This window comes from Heterocephalus glaber, unplaced genomic scaffold (assembly GCF_053883595.1).
Source record: "Heterocephalus glaber isolate CG9 unplaced genomic scaffold, H.glaber_assembly_v1.0 deba00000594, whole genome shotgun sequence".
In the NCBI taxonomy this organism is placed as follows: domain Eukaryota; kingdom Metazoa; phylum Chordata; class Mammalia; order Rodentia; family Bathyergidae; genus Heterocephalus; species Heterocephalus glaber.
The window spans coordinates 12,750,134-12,771,818 of NW_028258151.1; the positions used below are offsets into that span (position 1 = coordinate 12,750,134).

General features: G+C 36.3%; 1 protein-coding gene and 1 pseudogene across 4 annotated transcripts in view; both read left to right on the plus strand.

The window, feature by feature from the left end:
- LOC147829502 (acidic leucine-rich nuclear phosphoprotein 32 family member D-like) overlaps nucleotides 1-20,964 on the plus strand; it is a 29,068-nt pseudogene extending 8,104 nt beyond the window's left edge. Inside the window, exon 3 of the transcript XR_015448846.1 lies at nucleotides 636-20,964. The product of XR_015448846.1 is annotated as an acidic leucine-rich nuclear phosphoprotein 32 family member D-like (transcript). The remainder of the gene's footprint in view (nucleotides 1-635) is intronic.
- The window catches only part of Fancc (FA complementation group C), a 231,477-nt gene that overhangs the window by 96,600 nt on the left and 113,192 nt on the right, over nucleotides 1-21,685 (plus strand). The window lies entirely within an intron of this gene.

Genomic DNA, 21,685 nt, shown 5'->3' on the forward strand with positions numbered 1-21,685 from the left:
TTTCTCCTTTTAATTTTTTAACCATTTTCTTTTATTTTGCTCTTTTTTCTTCTTTATTCTTTTTTGTTGTTATGTAATAAACTTTGGCTTGTGAGCATAATTCATTCAAGGAGCATGCTTGTAATCCAAAGCATTATATATCAAAGCAAATTTCCCCATAAAAAATAATGGAAACTCAGATTATTCCTTCCACAACCTGAAAATATTCATATAAAAATGATTACAATACTCTAATACAAAATATAAAGAAAAATAATCATATTAACCTGCGCTTACCTTTGAAAACCTTCATGGCTACCGTAAGGGAGACAAGAGAGAGCAAGTTTATTGCGTGGGATAAATTTCACTGTCACTAACAGAATCACTGCTGTCTGTTGGCTCAATGGAATCTTTTTCTTTTTGTGTAACTTTAACAAGGAACCTATCCAATGACACTGACTTTTGCCTCCTTTAGAGGATTTCACAGAACTGTGACATTGCATTGTCATTAAACAGATTCATCACTCACACTGCTACAGGCTTATTTGGGTGGTGCTTTTCTACAGAACTTTGCTCTGTTTCTCACATTTCATACATCTCCCTAATCTCATTTGAAGTGAGGGATTCCTCTACCTTTCTCTTGTTCTCTTCTGCAGACAAGAGCTCCTCCATTACCTCTTCCTGTTGGGAGATGATCACCCAGAATGGCACAGCAAGAGAGAGAGGGAAGAACTATTGGCTCAGTTGTGATCATATGATGTTCAGCATCACATACTGCTCCTATTGGAAGACATCATTCATCAAGTTAAAATTTAGCAGAAAAGTTTGCTCATCTTATGGAACACTTGCAGAACAAGTCACTTGAAATCCAAGGTTTTAGTGCATAATAATTTCCTTTTACTCTTCAGTAGGATCCCTTATCTCACTTTTCTGTCTTTTTTCTCATCTTCCATTGAATATTATTTCAAATTTTACTTTTCTCATTCTCTGATTCCCCACCCCCACCTTTACTAGTATAACTGCTAAGATTTATGATAATCTTTAAAGAGTTAACTATGCTATTACTGTTGAATATTATTTTGTTAGGGATGGTAGAGTTATTCCATTTACTAGATATTTACTCTAGGTCAATATATGGTTTGGATTAATATTTATCCTATAATTATAGATCTCTTCTCTATGAATAAGGTGGTACATTATTGGTTCTTAACGTATGTCGATATCTAGTTTGGCTTTGACACCGTTATTGTTGTTGATTTTACTACCATAGCTGAGGTGACATAGTTATTGCTTTCAATTGGTTTTTTCTGTACTGTGTCCTAGAATCTGGATCCCCTTGCTGTTATTAACAATACTATGACCTGTTCTTGGAGAACTGGATACTGAGTCAAATATACTGTAGCCTGCCCTCCCAGATAAATGGAGATGGTGGGATTCTGGGACAGAGGCAAAGGTCTATAGTAAGCCACACCCAGAGTTCATCTCGGAAAAGCAAGACACTAATTAAAGAGGTCTTCATACTACCAGCAAAGTCTTCCTCCATAATGAACCCACAAGCCTCAGCACAGCAAACAAACAAACAACAAAAAGATAGAAACACAAGAAGACAAGGCAGCAAAATGCCTCAGAAACTGCTAACTCCTCTGAAGCTGATCCATAGGGTATCATCAGGGAGGAAATCAAAAGCCACGCAGCCTATTTATTTGAAAGGATAACAGATAGATGAAAACAAAACAAAGCAAGCCAATAAGGTGCTTGGTTAATTCAAAGAAGATATAATTAAATAGGTAATGGAACTAATAAACAAAATGATCAGCGAGTCTACAGAAGACACTAATAAAAAGCTAGCTTAGCTAAAGAAACTGATAAAAAAAAAATGGATGTCCATTATAGAAAATAACTTGAATCCATGAAAAGGTACCAAAGAGAATTGAGGAGATTAAAACTTCTATTGAACGTATGGGCTACAGAAGCAATCAGTGTGAGGACAGAGTGTCAGAACTCAAAGACAGGGCTGTTGTCAAGTGACAAATTTATTGAAAGATATCTTAGAAACAAGAAAACATGAAAAATCCATCCAACAGCTGCCAGATGACACAAAAAAAGACTAAGATTACATGGAGTTAGTAAAAAAATCAGAAAACAACACAAATGGAAAAAAAGCCTGTTTGTAGAACAATAGCAGAAAACTTTCCAAATATGAGAAAAAACTTTAACTTACGGATAAATAAGGCATGTAGAACCCCAGATAGCCATGATCAGAAAAGAACTCCATGACACATCATACTCAAAGTCTCAGAAGTTCAGCACAAGGACAGAATCTTAAAAAGTTGGTAGAGAAGGGCTGGGGATTTAGCTCAGTGGTGCTGCACCTGCCTGGCAAGCGCAAGGTCCTGAGTTCAATCCCCGGTACTGGAAGCAAAAAAAAAAAAAAAAAAGTAGAGAAAAGCAACAAATCAGTTATATAAAAAAAAAACATTATAATTATAGCAGACTTCTCAACACAAACCTTAAAGGTCAAGAACTTGGAATTAAGTGTTTTGAGTCCTAAAAATGTTCCAGCCCAGACTAATATAGCCTGAAAAACTGTTTTTAAAAATTGATGGAGAAATAAGATACTTCCATGACAAAGAACACTAATGAAATTCATGACCACCAAACCAGCACTCAGGAATATCCTAGAAGGAGACAATGCCAGAAGGTCCAATAGAATGAATATACCAGGCAGGGTGAGCAGTTAAGTAAAAGGCAAAGAAAAGGAATCAGCAAGAGGAAAATAATCCAGTGGCAGAAATGAGAACACCTTTCACTAATAATTCTCAATGTTAATGGTCTCAATTTCCCAGTCAAAAGACACAGACTGGCAGAATAGATCAAGAAACAAAGCCCAAAGGTATATAAGAAACACATTTAACTCCAAAAGAAATTCATTGACTAAAAATGAAAGAATGCAAAACAATATTCCATGCAATGGGAACAATAAAAGAAGCAAGAGTAGCTATTCTATTTTCAGACAAAGTGGGATTTAAGTAAAAACTGATCAAAAGAGGCAAAGAAGAACATATTAGTTAAAGGAGCAATTTGACAGGAAGAGATAACAGTTATAAACATATGTGCACTGAACAATGGCAAACCCAACTTCAAAGAATAAAAACACTAGTGGACTTAAAAGATTCATTAAACATCAATACAGTTATAGCGAGGGAACTCAGTACCCTAACACAGATAGATCAACTAGACAAATCAACCAGAAAATAGCAAAGTTGACCCAAACCTTTGAACAAATTAATTTAATAGATATCTTCAGAGTGTTCCACCCAGCAAAAATACAATACACCTCTTTCTCAGTGGCACATGGAACTTTCTCCAAAATAGGCCACATACTAGCACCAAATAAATAAATACATACATACAAAATAATCAAAATTATACTTCATATTATCAGACTATAATGCAGCAGGACTAGAAATCAATGGCAAAAGAAACCACAGAAGTTATGCAAACACATGGAATTTAAACAATATACTCTTGAATAATCAATGAGTCTAGTTCCTAGAATTAAATAATCATGCCAGTATAATATATCAAAACTCATGGGACACAATGAAAGCAATCCTAAGATGGAAGTTTATAGCTTTGAATGCCCACATTAGAAAAATAGAGTGAGCCCCAATAAATAACCTAGTCATGCACCTCAGTGCCATAGAAAAAGAAGAATAATTCAAATCCAAAGCTAGTATAAGGAAGGAAATTATAAAGATGATAGCAGAAATCAGTATTATGAGAGAAAAACATGATACAATCAGTGAATAGAAGGGCTGGTTCTTTGAAAGAATACACAAACCCTTAGCCAAGACCCAAATCAGTGCAATTAGAAATGAAAAAGGTGAAATCATAATGGACACTGCTGAAATCTAGAAGATTATTGGCAAATACTTTGCAAACTTGTACACCAATAAATTGGAGAATTTGGAAGAAATTGATAGATATAAATGTATTATCAAAACTGAACCAAGAAGATATTTAAAATCTGAATAATTCAGTAACAGGCAGTGAAACTGAAGCAGTAATAAAAAAAAACTTACCAACTAAGAAAAACCCAGTTCCTAACAGATTCACTGCCAGATTCTATAAGAACTTCAGGGACAATCTAATGTCAGTATTGTGTTCCTGAAATTCTTTAATGAAATGGAAAGGGAAGGAGTACTTCCAAAGTCATTCTTAGAAGTTAGCATTATCTCATTTCGAAAAGCAGACAGGGATCCAATTTTAAAAAAAAGGAGAATTACAAGCCAGTCTCTTTAATGAACATAGATGCAAAAATCCTCAACAAGATATTAGCAAAGAGAATGCAACAAATCATCAAGAAGATCATACATTGTGATCAGGTTAGGATTCTCCCAGGGAAGCAAGGATGGTTTCAACATATACAAATCAAAATATGTAATACATCACATAAACAGAATCAAGGGCAAGATTCACACAATCATATCAATAGACACATAAAAAGCCTTTGACAGGGGCTGGGGATTTAGCTCAGTGATTCCGCAAGCGCAAGGACCTGAGTTCAATCCCCGGTACCAAAAAAAAAAAAAAAGCCTTTGACAAAATCCAACATCCATTCTTTATAAAAACTTTGAATAAAATAGGCATTGAAGGACCTTATCTCAATCTAATAAAAGCCACTCATTTAATTTTTTATTAGTACATGTTTACATTTCTTGTGAGGAATTGGTACATGTACATAATACATCTTATTTCCTTTTCATTCTCTTAGCCTTCTCTCCCTCTCCCTTTTGTCAATCTCTTGAGCTTCATTTTTTTTTGTTTAACATATTTGTTATGCATTATGTTTCTATTCCTTATGTGGAGTTGGTACATGCACATAACACAATTTAATTCCTTTTTTCATCCCCTTTCTCTCCCCCTTTTCCCTGTCCCTCCACCTTTTGATCCCCTTCCACTTTGAGAAAGATCTATTTCCCTACTCCCTATTATCTATTTTTTATTTTATTCTTATTTTTATTTTAGGTTTCTCATATAAGAGAAATACACAATATTTAAGCTTGGGTTTCTGATTTATTTCAGTTAACATTATGGTCTCAAGGTGCATCCATTTTCCTACAAATGACTGAAGTTTATCTTTCTTTATGGCAGAGTAATACTCTATTGTGTGTAAATACATTTTCTTTAACCGTTTATCTGTTGATATAGGCTGCTTCCAAGATTTAGCTGTTATAAATTGTGCTGCCTCAAACATGGGTATGTATGCATATATCACTGTAATATGATGTCTTCAACTCTTTCAGGAAGACACATAGGAGGGGAATAGCAGAGTCAAATGGAAATTCAAGTTTCAGTTTTGATAAAAGTCATTTATGACACACCTACTGCCAATATCATATTAAATGGAGAAAAATGGAAAGCTTTCCCTCTAAAATCAGGAATAAGACAGAGATGTCCATTATCACCACTTCTGTTCAACATGGTCCTTGAAACATTAGCCAGAGCAATCAGGCCAGAGAAAGAAAGAAAAGGGATGTGTATATGAAAAGTAGAATTCAAAATATCACTATTTGCAGTTGACATGATCTTCTACATAGAAACCCAAAATATTCCATCAGATGACTCCTAGAATTAATAACCAAATTCACCAATATAGCAGGATACAAAATCACACAAAATCATTAGCTTTTCTGTATACTAATAATAAACTCACTGAGAAAGAAATTAGGAAAATAATACCATTCACACTAACATAAAGAAAAAAATGAATACTTAGGAAGTAACCTAACCAAGGAAGTGAAAGATCTCTACAATGTAAACTACAGTACTCTGAAAGAGGAAATCAAAGAGGACATCAGATTATGGAAAGTATTCCCTGTTCCTGGATAGGCAGAGGCAATATAATTAAAATAGCCATGCTTCCAAATCTGATACACAGATTTAATGTAATCCCAATCAAAATACAGCATTCTTCACAGAACTAGAGAAAAAAAAACCCTAAAATTCATATGGACCCTCAAGAGACCCAGAATAATAAAAACAGTCTTAGGTAGCATGAATAAAGCAAGAGATATTACAATCCTGGATTTGAAGTTATATCACAAAGGTACAGTGATTAAAAACAGCATGGTACTGGCACAAAATCAGACATATGCATCAGTGGAACAGAATAGAGGATGTAGAAACAACCCTAGGTACATTCAGCTATTTAATCTTTGACACATGTGCCAAAAAATAAACTGGAGCCTCTTAAATAAATGGTGATGGGACAATTGGCTGCCCACATGAAGAAAGTTGAATCTAGACCCATATCTCTCTACCTGTACTAAAGTAAAATAAAAATGGATCAAATATCTAAAAGTTAATACAGAAATATTTAATCTGCTGGAAGATAAAATAGGTTAAATTCCTGAAGACATTGACATAGACAAGGACTTTCTGGATAGAACCCCAGTGACACAAGAAACTACCAAGAATCCACTAATATCAGCATATCAAATTAATAGGCTTATTCACAGTGCTCTCTGCAGGCTGATAGACATTTACCTGGTTTAATGGAATAATGCAACTCTAAAAAATCAAGCAATACATGTGGGAGGGTTGAGGGTGGTGGGAACAGCAGGAAAAGAGAAAGGAGAGTAGTAGCAGAAGAGCAAGAGGAGGGCATGGAGATGAAGAAGAGGATTAACCTGAAGTTAAGGAACAGAACCCAAGAGGATGTGACAAATAAATTTAGTCTTTGATAATTGCCTGTGTGTCCATGGGGAAATTGAGGGCCTGAGTAACACTTTTAAAGAACTAGAATTTCTGAGTATGGCTAACATGGGATTAGGTTCACTGGCCCAGCTTCCTAGCCTAAGTAAACTTCAAAAATTGGAACTTAGTGATAATGCAATTTCTGGAGACTTGGAAGTTTTAGCAGAGAAACATCCAAATCTTACCTACCTCAGTCTGAGTGGAAACAAAATAAAAGATCTGAGTACAATAGAAGCTCTGAAAAATCATAAACATTTGAAAAGTCTTGATTTGTTTAACTATGAGATTGCAAACCTGGAAGATTACCGAGAAAATATTTTGAACTGCTGTAGCAAATCACATGTGCTTAGATGTATATTATCAGGAAGATACCAAAGCACCAGACTCAGAAGAGGAGGAGGATGAAGATGGAGATGAAGATGATAAAGATGAAAGTGGTCTACCTGAAGCGTTGGAAGAGAGAGATGAGGAAGAAGAGGAAACAGGCTCAGAATTGGGAGACAGAAGTGGGCCTTCCGTACTTAATGAAAGAAGAAATTCAGGAGGAAAGAGTATGATGACTGTTAAAGAAGGAGAAGAGGAGAAAGAGAAAGAAAAAGGTCTTTGAGGGGAGAGGAGGAAATGAGATGCTGAAGATAATGAAGAGGAAGAAAATGACTAGATTGTTCTTAGCCTGTATTCCCTAAGATTCCTGGGTATGCAATAGAGTGATCTCATGCATGATAGCTGTTGCCTGCAGAAGATAATGTGTAACTTTTTAAAGGAAAAGTGTGATTTTACTATATTTCCTCTATCATTCCAATTAAAATTTACTAGTCTGTTAATGATCAGATTATATGTAGAGAAAAATTTTCATCCACCCCCCCACCATTGTAAAATTCTCTAGCAATTTATTTAGAATCTTAAGTTCTCTAATTCAAGCACACTGTATTAGTAATTTAAGCCCATAATTAAACATGATCACTTTAAAAAATTATAAAAAAAGCTTATGCACAGCAAAGGATACTACTAGCAGAGTTAAGAGACAATAGAATAGGAGAAAACTTCTGCCAGCTATTCCTCAGAGGGCTAATATCTAGAATATATAAAGAACTCAAAAAATAATTCAACTTCCACCAAATAAAAAACCCAGTCAAAATATGAGCAACTGAAATGATAGATACTTTTCAGAAGAAGTACAAATGGCCAGTAAATACATGGAAAATGTTCAACTTCTCTGGCCATTAGACAAACGCAAATTAAAAGAACATTAAGATTTCATCTTACTCCAGAAAGAATGGCTATCAAGAAACCAAATAATAACAAATGTTGTTGAGGCTGTGAGAAAAAAGTAGTACAACTACTGTGGAAATCATTATTCACATTATTAAAAATCTAAAACTAGAGCCTTCACAGTGGCACTATCTTAGTCAATGAAGTTTATCCTAGGAGCAAGCATTGCTAATTAAAAACTTTCCCACATATTCCACCACAACTTGATATATAGTTGACATTGGCAATTTTTTAGTCTCTATGGGAACTGAATTTTTAAAAATCTAGAAATTCTGTTTGACTCAGCTCTTCTTCTGGGTATCTTCCTTAAAGTTAAAAACATCATATGAGAAACTAGAGACATTTATAGCTAAGTGGATACACATTGAAACCATACTCTGAAGTGAAATAAATAGGACACACGTGTAAATACCAAATAGTTTCTCTGGTGTAAAAAACTAAAAGTGTAAATAAGGATCAAAATGTATAATTGATAATATGAAATAGGAAGAAAAGGTCTAAAGGAGTAGGGAAGTGGGAGAGGTAGAGGAAAGGAAAGAAGGGAAAAGAAAAAATGTGAGAAAAGGAAAAAATGGAAACAAAGTCTTTGTAAATAGGGAATGGTGGAGGAGGTGAAGGGAGGGCAGGGAAATGGGGAAAAAATAAGAACCAAGATACATCATGTAAAGGTACAAGATCCCAAGGATGAATGTAACTGTATTGTATAACTAAAATGTACCAATAAATTTAATGGAAAAAAGTTAAACACATCATATTAAAGTGATATATGCACACTCAAATTTATAGCTGCACAATTCATAATAGCCAAATCTTGGAAACAGCCTGTACATCCATAAATAGATGAATGGATAAAGAAAGTGTGGTATTTTTACATAGTGGAGTACTATTCTGCCATAAAGAAGGATAAGCTTAAGCCATTTATAGGAAAATGGACACACCTTAAGATTGTAGTGTTAAATGAACTAAATCAGACACACAAGCTTAAATATCATATGGTTTCACTTATCTGAGAAACCTAAAATATAAATAAAAAGCAACATAAAAGGTAGATAATAGGGAGTAGGGAGATCTTGTTCAAATAGGAAAGGGATCAAGATATGGAGGAAAGGAAGGGAAAGGGTGAGAAAAGAGATGAAAAAAGAATTGAGATGTGTTATATACATATACCAACTTCTCACAGTGAATGTAATCATTACTAATAAACATAAATTAGTAAAAAAAATTTAAAAATCCATAGTTCCATCTTTAGCACCTGGGACAAGTTGTGAGGAGGTATGAACTCCAAAGTGCTTAGGTGAGCACACCCCTGTGACATTACCTAAGGTTACGTCCCTCATGGCCTCTCTTTCAGGCTGCCTTTACTCCTTGCAGCTTTCTTCGGACAGTCCTCATTCCTAGCTTCTCCAGCTTCCTAGGTTCTCCATTTCATTTTTTACTTTACCTCACAGTTTCACATACTGCCCTCAGGTTCACACTTCTTCACCTCCCAGGTGTTCTTCTGAAATCTAGGTAAACATCTTTCTCACCACAGAACTCTTGCATTCTGCATGTATAACTAGCACCACAGGGATGATGCCAAGGTCCACAACCAGGTCAAGCAGTAGTCTGGCTCCCTTTAATGGGGGCTTCAGAGGCCTCAATGTGCCTGGATGGCTCAGCACTGTGAACTTAATCCTGGAGAACAAATTTCTAAGGTAGCCATTTTGGAGCATGGTGCTCTGAGGTCTTCTCTCAAAGCAGTGTCTTTCACTTTGGCAACTTTGAGTCTTGGGAGGGTGAGGCCTTACTGGTTCCTCACATGCCCTTAAGCCATTTTCCTCATTGTCCTGAACCAAAGTGTTAAGTTTTTTTGTAATCCTAATCTTTTCAGCAAGGAAGCTCTCCCATGCTCCAACTTTGTGGGCCTCAACTTCAACTTAGATTCCTTTCTGGCCAGACTCAAAAGTTTTAAAATCATTCAACTGTGTTGTTTGTCTTGATTCTCAAAGTAGAGCTGTCTAAAACCTCCCAACAGTACCCATGCCACATCCTCAACATTAGATTGCCTTGAAATGTCCTCTACCAGATTGATTAGTCTGCTTCCCTTAATCTGAGTCTCCTACAAAGTCTCAGGATAGGAGCAAAATGTAGACAAGTTTTCTGCTATAGCACAACATACATGGCTTGGAGTCCAATTGCCAGTGCAGTCCTTGCCCCAACTAAAGTCTCCTGAGCTTAGCCTTTGCCATCTGCATTTCTATCTGTATTATGATGATCTCGTGGCCTCAGACTAGAATTTCCTTCCCATCAATTTTGGTTTACAGCATTCTAGGCTGCTTCTCCAGCTAACATCTTGAAACCTTTCCAAACTTTCTTAACAGCAAGTCAGTATTAAGCCCCTATCATCCACTCACTTTTTTTTTTTTGGGTACTAGGGATCAAACTCAGTACCTTGTGCTTTTGCGGCAGGTGACACCACTGAGCTAAATCCCTGGCCTATGCATTCACCTTTAAAGTGCCTCATCTTTGAACTCATGAGACTTTGGGGGGACATGTAGATATAAGCTGTGAGTTTAAGTCCTGTACTTTTTGCGTTATTGGGAGAGTAGAATGTATCTTTCCTGATGAGCATGAATTAAGTTGCACATAGTCCCTGAAGCTGCTGTCGATCCTTGTGGGATTGAGATCAGAGTCTCCCTGGGAATGGAGTTAGTCCTGAGAAAGAGAGAAAACAGGTCATATTCACATTGTTTGAACTCTGGATAAAGCTTCTCCTAGACTTAAATGCTGTAATAGAGTCCTTTTTCTGCTTCAGCCAGTTTGGTTCAGGATTTTGCTACTTATAACCAGCGGCATCATAAGACCACATACTTGTTTTGAGGCTTATTATACTATTTTCTGTAGAGTTTTAAAATTCAAGGATACTTGAGAACAATTGCAGAAAAGTCTTAGAAATTAAAACATTATTAGAAATAGTGAATTTAGCAAAGTGCTTATATTTTTATAAAAGTTGCTTTAATTCATAGTTTCATAGTTGTTTTTTTCTACCTCTACTCATTATGGAAGATATGTTTATGAAATTATTCTACCCAGCCTCAACCTATTTCACTCTTGGGCACATTCCTAAAGTAAGTTTATAAGTTTATCACCTCTTATTTCCATAATGGCATACTGAAATGCCCTACACCCAATAATGAATGTCAACACAAAATCTTGCCAAAAAGGAGAGTGACTTGCAGGTGACACCTTTATTTCATGTAATAGTTTACTAAATAGGATAGAACAGGCAAATAAAATTTTAAAAATTCCTTTCTTTGATTTGCATCCCCATGAAAACTGTTTCTAGTTATGAACTCTGTGTTGTCCACATTTGGAACTTTCAAATGTAGTGTGATTTTGATATATCATTATGTTTAGAAAATTTCTTTGCACCCCACCTTTGGAAAACTAACATGGTTTATAGACTTGGTTTTTACTTTCTGCTGTGTTGGATATAGGCCATTTCAGAAAAATAAAGCAGCAGGGCAAACTAAAGTTCTATAAATAGTGTTTGGTATGACTCATAGAATTGAAAAGTTTAGATCTAAAATTGAAAAGAATAAAATTTCAGACTACTAAAATGGAGTTAAATTACAAACAACAACAAAAACCCCTCCTGAGTAGGTAGTTGTGCATTGGCAACTGTGGTCCTTTATTCATCTGTAGGCCAGATGCAGTGTAGAAAGCAAGGTGTTTATTTCCACAGATTTCTCATTCGTGAAACCAGCCTGGTGATCTGGTAAAACCACTCAGTTGTATGCAAAGCAATTAGGCTACACACTAGGTGACATCCAGCCTGCTCTGATATGGGGCCCAAAGCTCATCTAGAGCGTATGATTACCTGCTCCAGCTATGCCACACTTGCACAGAACAGTGGGCACAGGCCAGAGCTGTTTTATTGGCCCTCCAGTTACCAGGGACAGCAGAGAGCCAAGTATTCTTCATTGTGACCCTGAAAAAAATACCTATGTTGATTTCTAAATTGAAAATTTTTTTTAAATTACTAAAATAATTAAGAAAACAAGCATATATTAAGTATTTGTCAGCATACCAGACATTACATTTCACAGAATGGGTTATGACTTTTGTTTAACACTTTATTCCTAGCTTATAACAGTCACAAAATAAAAAGTTACTGAATGGATAAAACCAATTAAAATAATCCAGAATTTTGTCACTTCTTTTTTTCCTAAAATATAAACTATGCAGACTTTTAGTTTGAAACTAGTCTTTTATAAGGTCAAATATGAAAAGAGCCATGAGAGAATGAGTGAGCAAATGAACATGTGTGTGCAGAAGAGTGTGTGTGCCTCTGTGTGTACACACTACATGCTAAGTCCTAGTTTACACCTCCAGGTCAGATGTCTCCCTTGAGCTATGCACTCTTAACTGCCTATCTGACACACTTGAATGTCCCTAGGCATACTAAACTAAACACATCCAAGATGAGCTTCAGATCTATCCCCTGAAACTTGTCCTCCCACAGGCTTCCCTGAGTTAAAAGCAACTTTAATCTTTTGTATTTCTCAAATCCACAAACCTGCGATCATCTTTGGCTACTTTTTTTCCTCTCATATCTTGCATCCAGTCTATCAACAGATCTGTCATTCTGTGACATGTATCCAGCAGTTGACCACCTCCCACCAGCTTCACAACTTTTACCTTCATCCACAGCACCATCACCATCGCCTGATGCATCACAGGTTCCTCATCTGTCTTCCTGTTTCATCCTTGCTCTCCTATTGTCTCAGGCAGGGGATCTTTTAAAAGGTATCTCTGCTCAAATTCTTGCAGTCATTTCCCTCCTCATTCAGAGTGAAATTCAAAGTCCATAACTGGCTCATGAGGCCCTCTGTTACTCTGCTCATCTGGCCCTGTTGATGCTGCTTGTCTTCTGACTTCTCTCCAGCCACAGTAGCCTCCTTGCTGTTTTGATGCCCACCTAGCAACTTCCTCCCTAGGATTTATCATCTCCTGGCACAGCTTTTTCCCAGATAATTGCATGTGTTCTCCTTACTTTAATTTTTTTCTTAGTGCTGATCATCTCTTGACATACGGATCATTTTTTCTGTCTCCCCATTACCTCCTGATTAGCTTACAAATTCCATGAACGCAAAGACCTTATTCTAAAGCATAGAACAGTGTCTATCAGATACTTAGCGTTCAATAATTATTTACTGAATCAGTAAATGGGTGAATAGGATTTAGATGGTAAAAACACAGTGGTGAGGGGGAATTCTTCCACATAGAAAGAAAAAGATGAACGGACAGAGGTTGGACATGGCCAGGAGAAAGTGGTTACTCTGCAGAGTAAGAGACTTATTGGGGAGAAGTCAGAGTTAAGGTTTTAAAAATAGTTTAATTTGTGACAAGTTTTGGAGGGCTGTGAGTGCCTTCTTGTGAGTGTTTATGAACTAGTAGTATAGGGTAATCAGTAAAATGATGCAGTGAAGGATATTGTTGAGATTTGAGGGAACTAATAACATCTCTGACTTCTGAGTTAGGAACCAGTTCAAAAATAAAGATACCAGAGACAGGTAATTAGAAATCAAAATGTTGCTTCCTTTATCCCTGAAGCAGATTTTAAAATGTAGCCTATGTCTGTGGCTTAGGAGGATTTTTCCATATTTTGTAGACAGGTCTTCTAGGCATGGGTGAGCTGACCTTTCCAGGACCTACCTGGTAGAGAATAGGTCTGTCTGGTCATGGATGGTGCAGCAAAACACTAGAACACATCCTTTCTGCAGGCCCAGAAGGTTAGAAAGACAGAGGGACAGGAGTAAGTGGGCTAGGTATTTTTAGTTCCTCTCTGAAGTTGAACACCTAGATCAGTTCTAGAGAAGAGAATGAGGGGATTAAGAGATAATGTCATAGATTATACTCTCAGGAAATCTGACTTTGAGATGGAGATAGTGTGCAGGGAGTGCTTTAGGGAAGGGAGCTGTGGAGGGAAAAGGAAAGAGGCAGGATTGTGCAGAGGAAAAAGTTTAGCTGCAGTGCTATCTCCATAGAATACTCCCCTGTGCCTCCAACTACTGCACCCACCATTCAGTGGGCAGTGACCACTATGGAACAGGGTTATGATCTTGGGTAAGGCAGTCACATCATAATATCCTTCATCTATGTCACAACTGTTCATTCTCCACTTTTCCCTCCCAGGGAATGAAGTGAACATTCTGTCTTGTCTGGAAACCTGAGGACTGAGTAATTTATTTCCTCTAAGAGAGAATCCTTATATTTTATGCCAAATGGTACTACCACTATCTGAGAAATGTAAGGGGAAGAGGAGACAAGATCCCTTGAATAAGCCACATGCAGTGCTCAAGATGGAGGTGCAGGCGAGCAGGACGTCCCAGCAATGACCCAGTGGTCCTGGACAGTGTGTGTGGAAACTCATCCTGTCTTGTGTCCCCAGTGCTTTTGTATCCTTGGGACTATAATTCAGGGAACGCAATGTAAACTGAGTCTTCCTCCTTTTTCACTCCCTCTTTGCTGCTGAATGAAAATGCCTGGGAGTGTATCGTTCCCGGGACTTTGCAAACTGTACAGGTTCCTGCCATACTGTGTTAGACATAGAGTCCTTATAATAGGATACTAAATTCAGCAAGTACATTTATTCAATCTACAAAATGGCACCTGCTTTGTTAGATATCACATTTTTATTTATTTTGATAAAATTTTCTCAGCATTTCATAGTTTTGCAATATGAATACAGTATTTAGCATTTTGCAGGGCTATGAAAGATGTAGAAATCACTGCGATTCTTGTTTTCAAGTATTTCAAGTCATTTGGTGTGATCTGCCTTCATTTCATGTTTGAAGTCTAACCTTGAATATTTTTTATGTCTGTATATGTGCATGTTTTAGGGGAGTAGAAACTGTCACCTGGGTTATTAATGTGAATACACTACACTTCTCATTAAACTTCCAAGAATGAAAATTTGCTTCCTCTGAAAGAGTATAGTGAGATACCATTTGTGCTCCTGGTTAATTTTGTTTGTTTGTTTGGGGTTTTTATTTTCTTTTTCACTTCATTTAGATGAAATCCTGCTTATTATAACTCTAAATTGTATCAGATTGTTTTTTAGTAAGTTGCCACTACTCAAATAGGCCAGATCAAGACATTTATTGCCAATTAGGAACAGGATGTTTGAGATGATTAGTGATGTTCTCCGGATGACCTGCTTTATGTTTTCAGTTTGTTTTTATTTTTGTTTGATGAACTTGTTGGCTTTTCCATTAAACTATAACTTTAATTGAATTGGCTTGGTTAATAGAACATTGACCAGATCCCCTTCTAAGCCCCCAGCCCTCCCCTACTCTCCCCACCCTTACTGTGCTCCAACCTCAGTCTGAAGTAAGGGGAATTTGTAGGAATTATAGATAACATTTTATATGTTTTCAAGACCCAGACTCACTATATTTCCATCTAAATTGACTGGGCAGTGTTCCTTGGGATATTTAGAGATGAATCCCTGTGAAAAGTAAATTTAAACAATAATGTCTGTAGTGGGAGACATTTCTTAGTGAATAGCCACTGGTGAGAGACATGTGGATGTCTGCACCACACATGGCCACATGGTCTGTACATCTGTTTTGAAGTTCAGTTGTTTCCTGGACCACATGTGTGCTTCTTTGGGAGGCTGATATCCCTCCCAGGGGCTGGGTGTCGTGAGCTGTAACTGTAACTGCCTTACTCTTTCTGACCTAGAGATGGTTAGATTTTGTTTTAGTTTGACTGTTGTTCCTATCATATCTGGTTCTGTTTAATATTAATAACATTGGAGTTTCTATAAATTAGCAGTATGGCAAAGGAGCCAAGCATATTTAAACCCATAAATCTTGATTTCCAGGTCTTTTAAATGCTTTGAGATTTAAATAGTCCTTTGTGGAAGACATACAGAGTACTTATAAAAATCCTGACAATCAGAAGGCTTTCTTAGTTAAATTGAAACTACAAAACAACCTCAGATAAATCACTCCTTTAGGAGTCAGAAAAATCCAGATCTTTCCTGATGCTGGTTCTGTGATCTTTTCTAAGAAATTATACACCCTGATTTGCATATGTCAAAGGAAGATAACAAATATTATATGATTGCACTTATATAAAGTATCTCAATTAGTCAGAAACAGAAAAAACAGGTATTGGGGAACAAGAAAGTAGAGGAGTTGTTTAATAAGTATAGAGTTTTAGTTTTGCAAGATGAAAAAGTTCTGGAGATCTGTTGCATGATGATGTGAATATCCTTTGCTGAACTGTTCACTTAAAATGGTTAAAATAGAAAATTTTGTGGGGTTTTTTAACTACAGGTTTTTTTTTAAAGATTTCTAAATTTTTGAAAGTGATAGCGTTACTTTTAATTGAATGCTTAGCATATGCCATACATGCATTATTTTATTAAATATTCACAACTCCATGAAAGTAGGTATTATTGCCCTGTGGTATAGATGAGAGAACTTAAATTTAGAGCAGTAATTTACTAGCATCTAAGTAACATACCATATTGGGCCTACATGTGCCTCTAAAACCACTTGAAAAATACATTGCCACCAGCTAAACTCAAACTCAAGCTATCTCCAAGGCTTTTTAGCTGTAGAATCTCTGATTTTTATTCTGAGATACCCAGAGAGCCTGCAAAGTCTTGTCAAGTAAGAAAAAAAGTTAAATTTCTAGTTGCTAAGAAACTACCCTTCTGTCATTTATAGCATTTAAAATTTGCCTAACTGGGTTTTACCTGCTGTACTTCAGCAGCACTGAAAGCTGATTTGTGAGAGTCTGAGGTCTTATTCAAATATTAGAAAAGTTAAGATCTTGATACTGTTGATTTCTGCAGAATGCCTTGGTAGAGACTGAGAAGAATCTCTGCCTTTCATTATGTTTTTTCTGCTTTTTATAAGAACAAGTGTATATTACTTATGTTATGGGTTGACTTTATGTCTTCCTTGAAATTTATATGGTGAAGTCCTAACCCACAACATCTCAAAATGTGGCCTTATTGTAAATAGGATCATTGCATATGTTGTTAATTAGGATGAGGTCATACTGGATAAAGGTGGGCCCCTAATTCACTATGACTGGTGGTCTTATAAAAAGAGGGAAATTGGACACAGAGACATGAATACAAGGAGAAGCCCATGTGAAGCGGAAGGCAGAGATAAGCTAATACTTTAGCAAGCCAAGTAATGTTAAAGATTGCCAGAAAATGGCCAGGACCAAAGGAAGGGGATGCATAGGACAGATTTTCCCCTCACAGCCTCACAAAGAAACAAGCCTGGTGCCACCTTGCTCTCAGAATTCCATCATCCAGAACTGTGAGATAATGCATTTCTGGTTTAAGCCATTCTTTGTTATAGCAGTCCTAGCAAACTAATACAGATTCTAAAATGAAAAGTTTCAAAGATGGAATAAAAAGATAGACAACCATGCCTCCTGGCAGTTTATCCACAGGAGTATTCAAATTAAGAAGGGATCTTTGTGAAGCTGTTTTGTTTGTTTGGAGACAGGGTCTTGCTATGTAGTTCAGGCTGGCCTTGAACTCACTATTTAGCTGAAGCTGGCCTTAAACTCGTGGCCATCTTCCTGTCTCGGCCTCCCAAGTGCTGGCGTTAACAGCTGTGCACCACAGTGCTTGGCCTGTGAAGATGTTTGTTGTAATAATTTTTATAATTGACAAAAATGAGAAGCAATCCAAATGTCTAGGCATTAGTGAGTAGCCAAATTATTACATATCTACTCGATGAAATATTATGTTGTCATTTTGTATAGCATATGAAATGTGAAAAATGTGTATTATATAAATAAAAAGCTGAATGCAAAATTGTCTATGCAAAATGAGAACAGCTGTGCAAAAGAGATACATTATACTAAAATTGGAAAAGAACACAGAAAATTTAAAAGCTTTATTAGGATAATGGGATCATGCATTTTTTTCCTTTTAGTGTTTCTTTTAGTATGTTACTTTTTTACATAGAATTATGGTAGTGGATTATTGTTATTATACTATTTCTTAAAAATGAACCTTGTCGAGGGGAATTTTACATACTCTAAAACCCTTTTTAAGTGAATAGTTTGGTAACTGTATATACTTTACCGCTACAATTAAGAAATAAAACATTTGTCACCCCAAAGTGTTCTCTAATGCCTTTCTATAGTCAGTCCTCTCCAAGCTCCAGCCTTAGTTAACCACTGAGCTACTTTCAGTCTCCATTGATTAACTTTTTTCTGTAATTTCATATAAATAGAATAATATAGTATGTGCACCTTTGTGTCTGGCTTCTTTCATTTAGCATAATGTCTTTGGGATTTATCTATATTGTACCTCATATGAGGAGTTGATTACTTTTTCTTATTTAAGAATACTCCATTGAATCAGTACACCAGTCTTCCAAGTCACTTGTTAATAGCAATTTGGGTTGTTTCTGATTTTTTTTTGCCTATTATGAATAAGTTGCTATAGTGTTCTGTAAATGTCAGTGGAGCCAGGGTAGTTGATAGTTATTGAAGAACAGTCTGAGATTGTTTTCTTCCTTGTGAGCTAACAAGTTAGTCTGCTAGTGTATCATACATGCTAACAGAACACACAGGACTACTGGGTTAAAGACAAAGGATTTTTATTATGTCACCCAAGTCCCATAGAAAAAATGCAGAAAGTCCTACATAATTGCTGTGCACATACGACTTCGAGTCTCAACAGAGAAACTTTTCATCTTGTAGTGTTCAAATGTTTTACAGTAGGCTACAGAAAATTTCCCTTTATCCTATGTTTGGTTTTGTCATGGCGGGCATTTATGGTTTTTATAGATTATGTCCATCCTTTCTAGGAAGGCTTGTGTTTAGATTGTGCTGAGATGAGTACAGTAGCCTCTCTCCAGGGCTAGTTTTGACCTCTTCCAAGGTGCAGCCCTTTTCTAGCTTCTGCTGATTGCCTGAAGATGAAATTCCACTGTTCTCCCAGTCTTGCCTGAACTCTGAGAACCATTTACAATATCACTCTCTGGCAACTGTTCTTTATTTGTCCTAGTGGAGTTTCACACTACCCATTCCTAGATTATTAGTCAACGAAAGACTCACATCCAACACACTGATTTCTGGAGCTTTTTCTCTGTTGAGCTGTAATCTTTGCCTTTAAATTCCAGCTGTTTTTGTCTCCATGACTCAGTGAGGCTTCTGTGCTCTGCTTGCAATGACCCTCCCCACTTCCTAATGCATTTAGGCAGAAATCCAGGCCAATCATAAGATTTGCCTTATTGGTTTTTCTACTTTCAGGTATCATAGCCTGGTGCTGCCTGTTGTTACGTGTTGGAAAACATTTTGTGCAGTATTCTAGATTTTGTAGCAGGAGAATGAATGTAGTAGCTTGATAGGATTGGAAATTCTGAAGATAACTGGAGTGCTTAAAAATCCTTTGAAGATTTCAATAAAGCTTCAAGATGTTTTGAAGTTAGTTTCAGAGATTAGCATGTGTATATTATTATGCTACTTGTCATCAGTAAAAAGAACATTTTCATGCTGCAAAGCTCTATTGTAACTTGTCTGTTGGTACATAGATGAAATGAGTTTTTATGTAAATGTAAAATGTCTTGAGTCTTTGCACTGTGATAATTGCCATTTGTTAAGATTGTTTTGTTGCTGAGTTTTGGGGGTACTGGAGTCTCCTTCCTAAGGCAGTTTCTAGGTTCTTTCTGTCTTTTTTTTTTGGTACCGGGGATAGGACTCAGGTCCTTGCCCTTGCAGGGTAGGTGGCAGAAACACTGAGCTAAATCCCGGCCCTAGGTTCTTTCTGTCTTGATGAAAGAATTGGTCAAGACAAGCACAAAAGGTAGCAAAGTTTTATTAAAGGTAGGAAAATAAACAGGCTCTGCAGAGCGAGTTTGGGCCTAGTAAACGTAGGAAAAGAAATACACCTAACAGTGTGAGAGTGAGCCACCATGCAAGAGGGAACACAGTGGCAAAAACACAATGTGAACTGTTGATGTCAGGTCTAGGCCATCCTGTTGAAAACCTGCTTCAGGAACTGGTTTGCACATGTGTTCTGTGACTTTGTAAAGCCTCCTTTCCCAACCAGTTTTGGCAATGCCCTACCTTCCTTTCTCAGTTTAGTTAAAAAGAAATTTGGGGCATCTAGATCACATATTAAAGAAGTGGTATAATTTGAGACTGAGTTTTAGAATGCTTATGCACAGGCACTCTGCCACACAAACTGCCTGGCTTTCAAATCCTAATATACCACTTGTTAGCTTATTATTCAGGCAAGTCAGATCTTTTCAGAATTAGTTTTCCATCTGCAATAGAAAATAATCTTACCACCTCACAGGATTGTTGGGAAGATTAAATTATTATATATGTATATAGTATAGGTACATAAGTGTAAAGCTTTTAGAATAATGCTTGACATTAGATGTTTAATAAATGTTCATTGTCATTGTTGTGATTGCTATATTGAGTAACTGAATTACTGATTACATTAATGTTTATCCCTGTAAGTCTTAATAAATTTTTAGCCATTTTAATTGAAACATCCTTTGATTTTTAAACCAAATACATGATTTTGCAATTTAAAGAATAATAAGTAGTGTATATCTACCTCCATTGTTATATATAGGATATTATTGTTACTTTCCATGTTATCACATGTAACTCTCCTTCACCTATCTTATTCTTGTTTCCTGACTTGAATTTCCTGTTTATTGTTGCTTTGCTTTCTTAAGAATAATTTTACTACATATTGACTTAGTAATAAATAATATGTAATTTTAAAACATTTTTCAGTTGTTATTTTTTTGTCAGTATGTGCATCCATTGCATAATGATTATATTCCTTGTGGGAAGTTGGTACATGCACAGTACATATCACGTCTCTTTTTCTTTATCCCCTTTTCCTTTCCTCTCAAACCCCTCCTTTCCTGATCCTCTTTCCATTTGGAAAAGGTTCTCTCCCTACTTCCTATTATGTGTTTTAAAGCTTTTACATATAATGACATGTATTCTTCTGCTATTTGGTTGTTTTGCTCAATATTATATATTTTTTGAGATTCATCCTTGTAGTGTGCTCATTTTCAGTACTCTAGAGTATTTTTTTTATTTACAAGTTATTTGCTGTTACAAACAGTTTAACTTTGAATATTTCTGTACGTGTTCCCTAGTATACATGTGAAGGTGTTTCTGTGTTATATATTGAGTATGATATATAGATCATACGGGTTGTAATCTTCTTGGGTTATAATCTTCAGCTTTCTGCTGCGGCAGGCCTGGGTGGAAGTGAACTGTTATTATTCAAGGAAAAACTTTGGAGAGCTTGAACTAGAGTGGCTACCAGATGATGGAAGGAAGCAGATGAATTAGAGATTTCGTTTCAGAACAAAATAATTAGTACGTATTGAGGGTATATTACATAAAGGATTAGGCATAGGGTGAGGAAGAGTAACGTCAAGGATGGCTGCTGGGATTTTAAATCAGTATGCCTTTTACTGAAATGAGGACTGTTCCCAATAGGCAAACATGCTTCATATTGTTTTGTTTTAATTCATATTTGAACTTTAAAAAATGACTTTTGTTTTTAGACAAATTTTAGGTTCACAGAAAAAGTGAGTGGAAGAAACAGATTTTTCATATCTCTCTGCCCCTGTACACCCACAGCCTCCCCACTGTCAACATC